General features: G+C 36.7%; 1 pseudogene; it reads right to left on the reverse strand.

The window, feature by feature from the left end:
* Positions 1-5303: 5303 nt before the first annotated feature.
* LOC124225626 (olfactory receptor 7A17-like) lies at positions 5304-6131 on the reverse strand (annotated as a pseudogene).
* Positions 6132-16592: the final 10461 nt, after the last annotated feature.

A 16592-nucleotide genomic window follows, 5' to 3' on the forward strand; every position in this document is an offset into this window, starting at 1 on the left:
GGGGGGGGGGGGGGGGCATTGGGGAGATAAAGCAGAAAAAAATAAAAGATTGGCAACAGTTGTTAGCCCAGGTGCCAATCCTTAAAAAGAAAAAAGGAAGATGGGCAACAGTTGTTAGCCCAGGCGCCAATCTTAAAAAAAAAAAAAATGAGGTATGCTCTATTTTTATGCTTTCTACATTATTTTTTATCTCATTAATTGTGTTCATCTCCAGGATTTCTTTTTGTTGCTTTTCTATAGCTTCAATCTCTTTGGTGGGGCAACCCATCACCACTGGGATGGGCAGTGGCCACAGCCTCTGGTCACTGGCACTGGCAAGCACTCTGGTGGTCTGCTCTAAAACCTTGGCTCAGGTTTCCCTGCCCCACTGTGGAAATTCACACCTTGGGTGCTGTCCTCACTACTGTAAAGTCCAGCACACTGCCAGTTGAAGGGGGTCAGTTCACCAGTTCTGCTCTGTGTCCTGAAGCCTCAGAATGTGTGCCCAACCTGCCACCACTGGAGGACAGCATTGGCCTAGCCAAGAGTGTCATGTTTGCTCTTGCTTCCTGTGGTCACTGGCCAGCATGCCGGTGTAAGGATCCATGTTTTGTATAGCCACTGCTGGGGGAGATGGAGGGGACTGGTCCCCTAGTTCCAATCCCTCCCAGAGGTCCAGTCCATCTACCTTTGGATGCATAGATGCATGGATCACTCAGGTGTTCTGCTGTGCTGTGCAGGGTCTGATGTGATTTGTTGGTCACTGGATGTCTGATTGGCTGTAACTTAGTGAGGAGAGACAAAGGGAATGACTCACCCTGCCATGATGCTGATGTCATCCCAAGTCATTGGTCTTTTATCTTGGTTTGTCTAGCTAAGTTTTGTGAACTTTGTTCATTTATCATTTGTATAAACCTCATAGTGACCACAAAACTAAAAATCAGAGCAAAGTCACTAATCATAAATAAAGAGAAAACCACCAAACTGAAATGGCAGACAAAAATACAAGGTAAAAGAGACAATGGAAATATAGAACAAAAGGGGAAAAAAGATAAAATGGCAGTATTAAGCCCCTATAAATAACTACTCTAAATGCAAATGGATTGAATTTACTTATTCAAAGACTCAGAGTGGCTGGATGGATTAAAAAACAAGATCCAACAATGTGCTGCCTCCAGGAAACACACCTCAGCTCTAAAGACAAACATAGACTCAGAGTAAAGGGATGGAAGATGATACTTCAGGTAAATGGCAAGCAGAAGTAATTGGGTGCAGCCATACTTAGACAAAGCAGATGTCAAGATAAAAAAGATGGCTAGAGACAAAGATGGGCATTATTTAATAACACAAGGGACATTCCAGCAAAACGACATAACACTTATGAAGAGATATGCACCAAACACTTAAGCACCAAAGAATATACAGCAACTATTAAGAGATCTAAAGGGATAAACTGACAGAAACACAATAATAGTAGGAGACCTTAAAAATCCACTTACTTCAATTGACAGATTAAGACAAAAAGCAAAGAAGGAAACAGGGGACTTAAGGAACACACTAGACTAGATAGACTTAATAGACATATAGAGAATGCCCCATCCCAAAACAGCAGAACACACGTTTTCAAGTTCAAATAGAATATTCTCAAAGATAGACTACACGTTATGAAACAAAGCAAGCCTCAATAATTTAAGAAGATCAAAATCACATCAAGAATCTTTTCTGACAACAATGCTAGGAAACTGGAAATAAACTAGAAAAGAGAATAGAAAGAAACTAGAAAGAAAAAAGCTGGCAAATTCACAAATATGTGGAGACTAAGCAAAATGCTACTGAACAACTGATGGATCAATGAAGAAACCAAAGGAAAAATCAAAAAATACATGGAGACAAACGAAAATGAAAACACAACATACCAAAACTTATGGAATGCAGAGAAAGTGGTAAGAAGAGTGAAATTTATAGAAATAAAGGCATACCTCAAGAAACAAGAAGAATCTCAAATAAACAAGCTTACCCTATACCTAAAAGTACAAAAAGAAGAACAAGCAAAGCTCTGAGTCATTAGAAGGAAGGGAATAATAAAAATCAGAGGAGAAATAAACTAAATAGAGACTTAAAAAAACAATAGAAAAGGTCAATGAAACTAAGAGCTGGTTCTTTGAGAAGATAAAATTGACAAACCCACAGCCAGACTCACTAAGAAAAAGATAGTGAAGACTCAAGGAAATAATATCAGAAAGGAAAGAGGAGAAACTACAACAGACACCACAGAAATACAAAGGATAATAAGAGAATACTATGAAAAGCTGTATGCCAATGAACTAGATAACTAAGAAGAAATGGATAAGTTCTTAGAATGATGCAACCTCCCACAACTGAGTCAAGAAGACATAGAGAATCTGAATAGACCAATCACAAACAAAGAGATGAAAACAGTAATCAAACTCTCCCAAAAAACAAAATTCCAGGACCAGATGGTTTCTCTGGTGAATTCTACCAAACATTCAAAGGTTTAATTCTCTGCTACTCAAATCATTCTGAAAAATTAAGAGGACAAGATGCTTCCTAACTCATTTTACAAGGCAAACATTACCCAGATCCTGAAGCCAACAAAGGACAACACACAAAAAAAGAAAATTACAGGCCAGTACTGGTGATAAACATAAACTAAAAATCCTCAGTAAAATACTAGCAAATCCAATACAAAAATGCACTGAAAGGATCATACACCATGACCAAGTGGGATTTATTCAAGGGATGCAGGGATGGTTCAACATCTGCAAATCAATCAATGTGATACACCACAATAACAAAATGAAGACTAAAAATCACATAAAGGAATCCATCAAAAAACTGTTAGAAATAATCAACAAATGCAAAAATGTTACAGGATACAAAATGAACATGGAAAAATCAGTTGCATTTCTAGACACTAACAATGAACTATCAGAAAGAGCAGTCAAGAATATAATCCCATTTATAATCACACCAAAAAGAATAAAATACCTAGGAATAAATTTAACCAAGGAAGTGAAAGACCTATGCACTGACAACTATATAACATTATTGAAAAAAATCAAGGAAGACATAAATAAATGTAAAGATATTCCATGCTTATGGATTTGAAGAATAAAATAGTTAAAATGTTCATATTACCTAAAGGAATCCACAGATTTGATCCAATCTCAATGACATTCCTCAAGGAAATAGAACAACAAATCGTAAAACTTATGTGGAACAACTACAGACTATGAATAGCCAAAACAATCTTGAGAAAAAAGAATAAAGTTAGAGATATCACACTCCTTAAATTAAAATTATACTACAAAGCTATAGTAATAAAAACAGCATGGTACTGGCAGAAAAAAAACACACAGATCAATGGAACAGAATTGAGAGCCCAGAAATAAACCCACACATCTATGGACAGCTAATGTTTGACAAGGGAACCAAGAACACAAATGGAGAAAGGAAAGTGTCTTCAATAAATGGTGTTGGGAAGACTGGACAGCTATGTGCAAAAGAATGAAAGTAGACTACGATATTATACCACACACAAAAGTCAACTCAAAATGGATTAGAGGCTTGAATATAAGACCTGAAACCATAAAACTCCTAGAAGAAAATAGAGGTAGTACACTCTTTTGCATTGGTCTTAGCAATATCTTTCCTAATACCATGTCTACTCAGGTAAGGGAAACAAAAGAAAAAAAATAAACAAATGGGGATATATGAGATTAAAAAGCTTCTGGAAAAAGCTTTTTAAAAGGCAAAGGAAACAATCAACAAAATGAAAAGGTAATCAACTTACTGGGAGAAAATATTTGCCAATCATATATCCATTAAGAGGTTAATTTCCAAGATGTATAAAGAATTCATATGACAAAAAAAGTGAACAACAGTCAAAAAGTAGGCAGAGGATATAAGCAAACATTTTTCCAAAGAAGATATACAAATGGCCAACAGGCACATGAAAACATGTTCAGCACCACTAGTTATTAGAGAAATACAAATCAAAGCTACAATGAGATATCACCTCAAACTCATCAGAATGGCTATATTTAACAAGATAAGAAATAAATGTTGGAGAAAATGTGGAGGAAAGGGAACCCTCATACACTGCTGGTGGGAATGCAAACTGGTGCAGCCACTATGGGAAACAGCATGGAGATTTATCAAAAACTTAAAAGACAGAAATACCATGTGGTCCTGCTGTTCCACTACTGGGTATTTATACACAGAATATGAAATCAACACTTCAAAGAGATTTATGCACCCCGATATTCATCACAGCATTATTCACAACAGGCAAGATGTGGAAGCAACTCATGTACCCATCAATGGATGAATGGATAAAGAATATGTGGTGTATAAATACAATGGAATCCTGCTTAGCCATTAAAAAATGTCAAAATCATGCTATTTGTGACAACATGGACAGAACTGGAGTATATTATGCTGAAGAAAATATGTCAGATGGAGAAAGACAAATACTATATGATTTCACTCACATGTGGAAGATAAAACAACAAACAAACACATAGTTACAGAGAACAGACTAGTGGATACAAAAGGGGAATAGGGTGGTGAAGGGCAAAATGCATAAAGGGGACATTTCTATGGTGGTGGATGGAAACTAGGCTTTTGGTGGTGAAAATGATGCAGTCTATACAGAAGTCGAAATACAATGACGTACATCTGAAATCTGTAAAATGTTGTAAACCAAAGCTATCTTAAATTTAAAAAAAATATCCTAATGATGAATAAAACCCATTTACTCATTAAAATCACACAAGTACATTTAAGTTTGTATTCTCAAGAAAAGTAGTTGAGGTAGTGATACACAAACAAATGATAGACACAGAAGTGAAAAACTGTCACCTCAGATTTTCCTCCATTTTTAGATTAGATAAACTTGGTTGTCGAGTATAATTTTATCAATATAAGTAATCCTACTCATGACTATACTTTCAGTAAAACAAGACACATTACTTGGGATGAGATATGTCATTTGAGAACAAATTATTCTAAACAAATATATGTTCCACAAAAAGTACATTTCAAAGCATTCCTGATCCAAGGCTGGGAGAAACTTTGGGAAAATGGGAAATTGGACAAAGGAGACAGTCATCTATATCTCAGAGCAGAAATATTTAAAAAATGAATTACTTAAATGTGCATAGAAGTTGAAGTCAAAGAAATGATAACTTCAGAAGTCAGGTTCTAATTCCACAATCTGATCACACACTTACAATTTCTGACTTCAAGGCTTGAGCCCTGAAATCGTGGACACTTCTTCAGCCCTAGGACACTATCCTCTTTTATAGCTTAATCCCAAAGAGTCTTTTCAGGGCCTTGTTTATGTCTTTATTTCTCAGAATGTAGATGAAGGGGTTCAGCATGGGTGTGACCATGGCATACATCACCGATGCGCTTGCTTTTGAGTGTGAACCGTGGGTAGCAGCAAAGCTAAGGTACACTCCAAGAGATGTACAATAAAATAGGGAGACAACTGAGCGGTGAGATGCACAGGTGGAAAATGCTTTATATTTCCCTTGAGCTGATGAGATTCTGCATAGGGAGAAAACTATCTTAGAGTGCGAGTAAATGACACCAGCGAAGGAACCACCACCCAGCAGCCCAACTCCAAAATCCATCACTATGTCATTGAGAAAGTTGTCACAAAAGGCAAGTTGGACCATCTGTTTGAGTTCACAGAAAAAGTGAGGGATTTCCACTTTGTAGAAAGGCTGTCACAAAGCCATTAAGCTCTGTAACAAGGAATTCAGGGCACTCATGATCAGGGACACCAAGACCAGCAGTCCACAGAACTGGGAGTTCATGAGGACCACGTAGTGCAGGGGGTGGAAGATGGCCATAAAGCAGTCATAGGCCATGATGGTAAGAAGAAAGTCATCCAGTCCTCCAAAGAGTACAAAAAAATACATCTGGATGATGCAGTCTTCTTAGGTTATGACTTTGCTTTGTGTCTGGATGTTCAGCGGCATCTTTGGGATGGTGGTAGAAGTGAAACAGATATCTACAAAGGATAGACTGGAAAGGAAGAAGTACATCGGTGTGTGGAGGTGGGAGTCTGAGATGGTGGCCAGAATGATGATAAGGTTTCCAAATACAGTGATTAGGTACATGGAGAGGAAAAGCCAAAACATGAGGGGCTGCAGTTCTGGTTTTTCTGAAAGTCCCAGAAGAAAAAAATTCTGACAAACATGTGCCATTACTTGGTTCCATGTGTTGGAGGTGACTACAGGAAATAGAAAACATAAATAACTCATTTTCACACAAGCAGACAGTAGTGCCCTATCATAAATGCTACATATATTTTAGAATAAAAAATTAATTGCAATAGTTTTTGTATTGTCTGGTCTCCATTAGGGCATCTCTAGCTCTATTTCTCATTAGGAATTCCTTTTCCACTGTCAACCTGTTCCTCAGGCAAAATGTTTGCCACTGTTTTACTGAGTATTTTTCACACATTTGAAGGATATATTCTGAATATAGACTATGTTCCAAGCACTTCTCAGAGAATACAATGCTGAAGAACAATAGTCCCTAATCTAATGATGGAGAGAATATAACCAAATAAGAATAATAATATAACATATCCAATGGTGCCAGATACTATGATGAAAAGGAAAGCACATAGAAAGGGGAAAATAGATGGGGTAATATTTTTTGTTGGGAGTTCAGACAAGACCTGCAAGTGAGGTGACATTTTAGCAGACTCCTGAAAGAAGAGTGGGTAGGAGACACAAGGTCATCTGGGGAAGTATGTGCCTTGTAGTAGAGACAGCCAGTGCAAAAGCCCTTAGGCAGATGGTTGTTTAGAGAATCTAGATTCCAATGAGCCAGTGTTGAGGGGAATGAGCAAGTGGGAGAGTGATGAGATGGTGTCAGAGAATGTTGAGAAATATGTGGACTCCCTGCCACTGTTAAAACTTCAAGACACAAGGATTGCCTTGTCCACGCTCTGTAAACCTTGCACTTTATTGATCTTATTGCCAAGGTGTCTCATGAATTAAAAAGTATCGCCTCCTGAGTACTTTCTCTTGACTGAGTAATGGCCCCTGGAAGAGTTGTCATAGAATATATGAAACCAGGTGCCACTGATCTGAGGACCGCTCTCAGTTCACCAGGCTCACACACAGACACACACAACACAGCACACCATGGCTTCTCATCTGTAATACGTTTATCTCCTTCTCACTATCTCCTTCACCATTTAGGCCATGAGTAGATACGACTCAAGTGCCCAGAAAAAATGCCTTTTCCCTAAGGAATTTAGAAATGGTATCCAGATATTCCTATGGGAAGATTCTCATGGGCAAATAAAGTTGGGGTTCCATCTTGGTTTTTTCATCTTTTCTGCACTGTATTTAAAGATATGTAAACAATCTGTTCAATAAAAATAGAGTGAGAGAGGAATGAAATGGACGTGAGGGAGAAAAAGGATCTAATAAGCTCAGGCGGTCACTGAGAGACAGTGAGGAAGAAAAACCTTCATTGGCTTCTGGCGGCATTCCAACACTAATTGCATCCCCTTGATGCCAAGAAAAATAGTAAAAGAGAAAAATATATTTGTCCAAAAGACAAAAGTAGTGATAAATTTATGATTTGCCTCACAGATTGAATATCTCAAGTGAAAACTGACTGAAGAAAGTAGTCCAATAATTCACAAAAGGAAATATTACAAAAAATACAACAAAATCTGGATATTTTAAATATCAAGCAGTAGGAGGCTTGTTTTTGCTTTGCTTATTCTGTATTTATTTGACCAATTTGTTTCTACATGCTTGGGTAGCAGATGAGGCAAGCCTCTTTCTCACTTCTCTTACATGGCGTCTTTTCTTCATTTTTCCTGTACTTTGGGTTTCATCCCTTTTTTGACAAATCCAGTGTGCACACTCTACTCTTGGTTATGGTCATTTTAAAACAAGCAAAGGCCTCCCCAGACCATGCTCTATAAAATCTCACACTTGCTATGACAATTCCATCCTTTTATACTGAATAACTTTGTTCATATGATTTACCCCTGAGCACAGTATGTCACATACATTTATTTCCTTGCACTCCGACTTCACCTATGTAATGCAAGGTCCAAAGAAGCAGACCTGCACACGTTTTGTTCACCTTTGTATGTTCATAAGCGTATATTAATATATGTGCACTTAAGAACAAATTTAAGTAAATGTGAAGTTATGAAATATCAACAATGGCAAAGGGAATGAAGCCAGCTTAAGTAGAATGGTTTCAAAGCAAGTGTATTAAAGAAAATTGAGTGGAACATCAAAAACTAACTAAACCAAGGTACAAAATAGCAACAATTTAATATCAACATGGATCAAAAATTAAATTGGAAAAGGCATAGATATAAAAGAATATAATATATAGTGTTTCTAGAAATTATAGCACATAGCAGATGCTCAGTTATTATTTGTTGAAGGAGTCACAGATTAGGTTTCAGTGTATAACTACATGGTAGGGCTGTATTTCAACATATTAGGAAAGATTGGATTGTTAAATAAATCTTGAAAAATGGTTATTGACCTTGGAGAAAGTAAAACTGATCTTCACTGAGTCATATTACAAAAGTCAGAGGGATTACCCACTAACTCTAAGAGCAATCGAGACTTTTCAAATGAACACCTAGAAAAGTACATCTTAAAATCTACAGGTGGGCCAAATCATTCTAATTAAGGCAACAATCTGAGAAGTAAGGAGATAGATATATTTAACTAAATAAAAGTAAAATATTTTTATGGCCAAAACATCCCCTAAAAGTCAGTTGAGACACAATTATTTTTAAAAATCATTTGAAAGGCTAACTGTGGAACATCATGCATATAATATATGGATGTATAATAATAATAAGCAAATCAGTGTGGTGATCAAATTTGTAAATATTTGACCAAACTCAGTAATTATTTAGAAAAGAGCAAAAAAATATTTTTCATATCTATTAGCCTGGAAAAATATTAAAGGGTTATCACATTGATTGGGGTTGAAACTTTTAAACAGATAGCAATGAGCTACTCTTTTTGTTCTGACAGAACTGTAAAGTGTTACAACGTTGGGGAAACAATCTGAAGACACTTATAAATATTAAAAGTACAGATATTCTTTCACAAAAGTATGGATATTCATATTCAGGGTTGCTCAATCTCAGCACTATTGACATTCTGAGCCAGATTATTCTCCGTGGTGGGGTCTGTCCTGTGTGCTGTAGGGTGTTTAGGGCATCCTTGGCCTCCACCCACACTCCCCAGTGTGACAGTTGGTAATGTCTCCAAACATTGCTCAATGGCCCCTGGAGGACAAAATCACGCTTGTTTAGAACCACAATTTAAACTTATTTCCAAAATACTTTTGTAGCTTCGATGTGATAGTAACATAATGATAAAGAATATGAAAGACCTACAAAAGTATGAGCAGCACAGTCATACCATGCACTATTGCTCAGCCATTGAAATAATACATCATTATTACACTAGTCGGTCAGAAGTAAATCTGCAAGGTATTATTGAGTAAAAAGGATAAAGGGAAATGAGATAAAACAAAAAGACTGCTCTAAAATATAAAAACCATTTATGATGTGCATAGGATTATATTCATGTATTCAAATAAACCTTCTGTTTTTGCCTTACGCTCACATGCATACTCATGTACTTCCCCAAGGGCACACAGCCAGGAAGTGGTAGAATTGCAGTTTGGGCTCAGGCTGCCTGGCTCCAGAGTCAGTGCTCGTGAGCATTTTGCCAGCTCTCTCTGAGATAATAACTACAGAATGGCGACTTGTGAGAGGTGACAGGAGAGAAGCCAGCTGGACACAAGAAAAGCCAGTGACAAGGGGACTTAGCTGGAACCATCAGGAGAGCCTCTCTGAAGAGCCAAAAGAGGATCATAAACCAGCCGGGATGAAGCTACTAAGTTATAATTTCATTTGAGATAAAGATGTTTGAATTAAAATATGTTTATGGAAGATATAGTCTATCTTTAGTCATTTGGTAAAAATATATAATTATAAATGCCTTTCAAAGGCCTAGGTTGATGTGAGTTTTAGAAATAGATCTAATCCCAAATGCCTAAAGAAAAATAATGAATTACAGAGATATGAAAACCAGTCAGAAATATGTATAAAGTGTGATTTACTACCAGAAATTTGTAAGCTTTAATCCCTTCACACATTTCATGGCCCCCAAACTTCGAGTTATAAAATAAATATCTCTTTGGATGTAATGTACATCATGTTGACTAGAGTTAATAATGTAGTATTGCATATTTAAAAGTAGATCTTAAAATGTCTCATCCTAAGAAGAAGCAATTTTGTAACTATGTATGGCGATGGAAGTTAACTAGACCTACTGTGGTTACCATTTTTCAATATACAAAAATTTTGAATCATTACCTTTTACTAATGAAATTAATGTGATGTATATTAATCATACCTCAATAAAAATTTCAAAAAAATAAAAACATGCATGAAAACAAATACAAGTACAATAAGATTGACTCCTCAAAATGTGATTTATTTTCCCTAAGGATGCAGTACTTTCACTGCTATTTTTGTTTAAAACAAAGATTCAAATGAAGTAAAATGACAGCTCAGTTATTTCAGTAAAAAATAAAAAATAAAAGAGCAATGAAGAAAATACAATATGACTGACAGAATTGACCACATAAGATTCATAAACTCTCATACATTTTCCACAAATACATCTATACATACAGAAAATGACTAAATGACAACAACCAGTTGGTAACAAAAGCAATTTTTTGCTTGAAATAATGCAATCAAAATGAGGAATGAAACACCCTGACCCAACTTTACCAGAGCAAAGGACTCAAAGAGACAATTTGCAATAGAGAAAGCAAATGGCTAACTGACCCACGAAAATATACATCCTCACAAGTAATAAAACAATTGTAAAGTAATGCTCATCAGCATACTCCTTTTACCTATTAATGTTTTTATGTGAATACCCAGACTGAGAGAAGATACTGTGAAATGTACGTCTCACTTACTGCTGCTGCAAGGACGTGTCTGCAAGCATTCCTTGGTCTGGATCTTCCTCATCAATATGGAAACACATCAATCAATATGGAAACACATCTCATCAACATGCCCGATCTTAAAATTAAAAGATAAACACTCATTTCACTGTATATCTGCCCACAGCTAATTCTCTACTTCCTTGCTCCCCTTAATTAAGAAGACCCTCAGGCTTATGCTCTACTCTCATTTAAGTGTCAAAAATGACGCTTGCTTTGCCAGGTTCAATGTTCACTTCTCTTTTTAGCATCAAAAATAAATACATTAATTTAGCAATCAAGCAAGCAAACACCAAGCAAGCTCTGATTCTCTCTGGCCCTTTCCTGAAATACATACTGGGCTCTCAGACTCACCGGGAGTCCCTGAGAGGCAGGTCTCTGTGTGGAAGTCTGAATTCCTCCCTGGATGGTTGATGATGAAGACTGAAGCTCTGTCCCCTGACAAGAGAGCAGGAAGGAGTCAAGCTTTCTATGCCCCAGGCAGACTTAGGAAGCCAAAAGAAACCACCTTGTCCTGTCCAGCCCAAGGTTGCACACCCTGGGGCACTGCAGCAGAGGAGGTATTTGTAGCTCCCTATGTCTGCTCATTAGTCACATTTCCTCCTGTTACTCCAACCTCTAAGTACCTGATTTCCCTATGGGACACTGGTCTGGACAGAATCCAATTTAATTCTTGATGAATCTCTGATCATAGGAGACTTCATTATATGCCAGGTCAATTCAGTTTTTATTACTATTTCTCCATTAACCCCCCTGCTTCCATGTCTAAACCTCCAAGCACCTCACCACAACTCTGAGTTTTAGTTTTCTCAAAAGTCTAATACTGAGAAATGTGTCTACTAGCCTTTAGATCTCTAAAGCATTGACTTGTCTGGTGGGAAAATAATCCTGGTGTCTCTAGAAAATTTTGATTCTCCTCTGAAGTAGGGGGGTAACTTTGTTCCTGTAATATACAAACTTGTTGTACATCATTATACTCTTACTTCTGTATAGACGACATTATGTTTACACCCAAAGGCTAGTTTTCTTCCATTACCATACACACATGCCCCTTTACCCCTTTTCCTTTCCCCCAACTACTTTCTCCTGTGTTAACCAATGTGACTTCAATAAAATAAACAAAAATGAGTGAATGAATAGATAAATAAATAAATAAATATTGTATCCTGAGGCAAAAAACTCCCCAGAAAAACCTAGGACACCAAACTCCTTGATTTCATGACAATTTTACTAAAGCAATCAGGAATTTCATTCTTACATCATAAATTCTCATATGTCATTTAGTCACTCAGTATAAAATTCTTTTTAAATATAATGATAAATTTAGATTTTATGCACCATAATGTATCTTAGCGCATTGAAGGATTGTCTAATTTAATCTTTACAAAAGTTCCATTTATGAAGTAGTGATTTTATGAACTCCATTCTCCATCATAGAAATGGGGCTCAGAGGGATTTAACATTCTTCTCAAACTCATAAACCATGAGAAATGATGGAGTCTTGATTGAAATTCTGTCAGGATCCTTCCAGTTCTCAAACTTCAGGTCAGTGGTTCTCAACAAGAGATGATTTTGCCCGTGGGTACATTTGAAATGTATGAAAGGATGCTGCTCAACCCCTGTCATCCACAGGGCAGTGCACAGTACAAATGATCATCCAGCCCACAGAGCCAATAGTGGAAAGGTAAGTAAACCTACTTTACACCAGCAGTTCGCTAACTTAATAGTGCATACGAATCACCAAGGTTTTAAGTTCAAATGCAAATTCCAATCCATCAGATCTCCAGTAGGCTCAGGGACTTGCATTATTAACAACCTCTGGGGTGGGAAAGATGCTGCAGGTCCTGGACTGTGGATCCCACTGAATAGCAAGGCTGTGGTGTTGTGTTAGAGTCAGGTGTAGGTAGATTCAGGTCTTCTCCACCAAGAGTCTTTTTTGCATGAATTTTTGAAAGAAAAGCTTTCATTCACTCTAGAAGCTGTGAGAAATCCTGTGTTCATTTTTTAAAATGTAAGGACTCTAGAATGACATAAAACATTATACATCTGAATATACATTTGTATTAGGCAGAATTAGGGCCTCCAAAATATGTGCATATCCTAAGTCTAAGAATTTGGATATGGTAGCTTAGTCAGCAAGGAGAATTAAGGTAGAAGATGGAATAAAATCACTAATCCTTTACCTGAAAATAAGGGATTAGAATGGATTATCCAGTTATGACTAGTGCAATCACAATGGCCCCCTAAAGGTGGAAGTAGAATTGGAGTCCCAGAGATATCTGAAGATGCTATGCTGTTGAAATGAAGAAGGAGGATGAGCCATAGCTAAGGAATGCAGGTGGCCCCTAGGAACTGGAATAGGAAAGAAAACGCATTCTCCCCTGGAGCTTCCAAAAGGAGCCCAGTCTGCAGACTTCTTTATTTTATCCAATGAGACCCACTTCAAGCTTCTGACCTCCAGAACTTTAGGGTAGACATTTGTTTGTTTTGAGCCACTAGTGTGGGGATTTGTTATGGCAGCAAATGGACTCTAGTATAGACTTTTATCCAATACCACTTTCTTTGAAGGAAGTGAGTTCAAGCCTCTCCATTCATTCATTTATCTTCCCTACTGTAAAGAAGTTTTCTATTAAGATACCACCTTAAACAGAAAACACAAAGTTAATTTAAAGATATACAGCTCCATCTTCTGGTAGAGAGAAATTTTTATTGTAGAAATGTACTGTGGTTCTGACTTTGAGGCCTTTGAAGCATTAAGACATGAAATGCTATTCATTAGCAAACTATTCCAAAAATTGAAGAAGACATAACACTTCTTAGTACATTTTACAAAGCCAACATCACCTTGATACCAAAGCCAGACAAAGACAACAAAAAGGAGGAAAATTACAGGCCAATACCACTGATGGACATAGATGCAAAAATCCTCAACAAAATACTAGCAAATCTATCACAATACACTCAAAAGATTATACACCATGATCAAGTGGGATTTATATCAGCCATTCAGTGATGGTTCAACATCTGCAAATCAATCAATGTGATACACCACAGTAACAAAGTGAGGAATAAAAACCACATGCCTCTCTCAACAGATGCAGAGAAAACATTTGATAAGATCCAACATCCATTTAGGATAAAAACTCTCAATTAAATAGGTGTAGAAGGAAAGTACCTCAACATAATAAAGGCCGTATATGACAAACCCATAGCTAATGTCATTCTCAATGAAGAAAAACAGAAATCTATCCCTCTAAGAACAGCAACCAGACAAGGATGCCCACTGTCACCACTCTTATTTAACATAGTATTGGAAGTCCCACCCAGAGCAATCAGGCAAGGAAAAGAAATAAGAAGGATCCTAATTGGAAAGGAAGAAGTGAAACTGTCACTATTTGCAGATGACATGATTTTATATATAGAAAACCCTAAAGAATCCACCAAAAAAGTTTTAGAAATACTAAATGAATATGGTAAATTTGCAGGATACCAAATCAACATATAAAACTCAGTGGCATTTCTATACACTAACAATGAAGTAGCAGAAAGAGAAGTTAACAGTACAATCCCGTTTTCAATTACAACAAAAAGAATAAAATACCTAGGAATAAACTTAACTAAAGAGGGGAAAGATCTGTACACTAAAAACTCTAAAACATGGAAAGAAATTGAGGAAGTCACAAAGAAATGGAAAGATATTCCATGATCTTGGATTGGAAGAATTAACATACTTGAAATGTCCATACTTGCTAAAGCAAACTACAGATTCATTGCAATCTCTGTTAAAGTCCCAACAACATTTTTCACAGAAATAGAACAAAGGATACTAAAATTTATATGGAACAACAAAAGACCCCGAATAGCCAAAAGAATCCTGAGAAAAATGAACAAAGCTGGAGGTATCACACTCCCTGTTTTCAAAATATACTACAAAGCTGTAATAATCAAAACAGAATGGTACTGGCACAAAAATAGACGCACAGATTAATGGAATAGAATTGAGAGACCAGAAACAAAATTACACAAGAGGGAGGAGGGCAGAAGGGGTGATAAGGCACATGTGTGTAGAGATGGATGGTAATTAGTCTCTGGGTGGTGAACATGATGTACCCTACACAGAAACTGAAATATGATGATGTATACTTGAAATTTATATAATATTATAAACCAATGTTACTACAATGAAAAATAAATTAAAAAATAAAAATTTAAAAAAGTTTAGAAAGACTTAAAATAGTAATAATTTAATGATATCAACATAGGACACTGATTCGAGATTAAATTGCCAAAGACATGGAACTAAAAGGATACTAGAGAAGGGCTTTTAAAATGCAGGGAGGAAGCAGTATTCATGTTATAGTTTATTCTTATATAAATATATATGAATTCAAATACACTCCCAGAATATAAATGTGATTTTCAGTCAAATGGTAAAGAATGCTTTCCATATGATGGCCAAGGGTGACAACAATGTTTAAAAATACATTTAACCACAAAACGGCAGAAGGGACAATAAGGAATAACAGAGATAAAATAAAAAGAAATATGTACAAACAGTGGTTTATTAACATTAAGAATGCAGGAGAATTCACTATCATTTTTGTTTAAAGCAAGAATTTGCAAGTGAAGAATATTAAAGTGGCATTTCAATTCTTTGTAAGAAAAATTTAAAAAAATTAAAAAGCAATGGAGGGGCCTGTCCCGTGGCTGAGTGGTTAAGTTCTCATGCTCTGCTTCGGTGGCCCAGGGTTTCACCAGTTCGAATCCTGGGTGCAGACATGGCACTGCTCATCAAGCCATGCTGAAGTGGCATCCCACATGCCACAACTAAGAGGACCCGCAACTAAAAATACACAACTATGTACTGGGGGGCTTTTGGAGGAAAAGGAAAAATAAAAAAATCTTTAAAAAGCAATGGAGAGAACACTATGTGATTGACTGGTAGAGTGACCACACAAAATTTATAACATTTCAAGTCAGCCTGATTGCCTAGTAGTTGCTGCTCAGTTTCAGGGCCCAGGTTTGCTTCCCAGTGGTGGAACCACACCACCCATCTGTCAGTAGCTGTGCTGTGGTGGTGGCTCACACAGAAGAACTAGAAGGACCTACAACTAGATATACAACTACATACTTCAGCTTTGAGGAGGAAAAAAGAGAGGAAGCTTGGCAAGAGATGTTAGCACAGGGCAAAACTTTCCCAGCAAAAAAGTCTCAGACATTCTCACATAGGCATCTCTACATACATAAAAGAACTAAATGGCAACGTCATTTTGTGGAAAAAACAAACAAAACTTCAGCTCTTATTTTGAAAGAATGTGATCAAAGACTGGAATGAAAACACTCCAGCCCTACCACACAAAAGCAAAGGCTCTTGTTGACAATTTGAGACCCAGAAAGTAAAAGCTAACAAAGGCACATATACATTCATTAAGCCTCACAGATAATGAAATAATTGTGAAGTACAACTGGTTAGCGTACTCCTCTTCAGATATTAACTATTTTTTTATGTGAATTCTGGAGTGAGAGTAGATACTGTGATGTGT

The sequence above is a fragment of the Equus quagga genome, chromosome 14 (genome assembly GCF_021613505.1).
Source record: "Equus quagga isolate Etosha38 chromosome 14, UCLA_HA_Equagga_1.0, whole genome shotgun sequence".
Classification (NCBI taxonomy): Eukaryota; Metazoa; Chordata; class Mammalia; order Perissodactyla; family Equidae; genus Equus; species Equus quagga.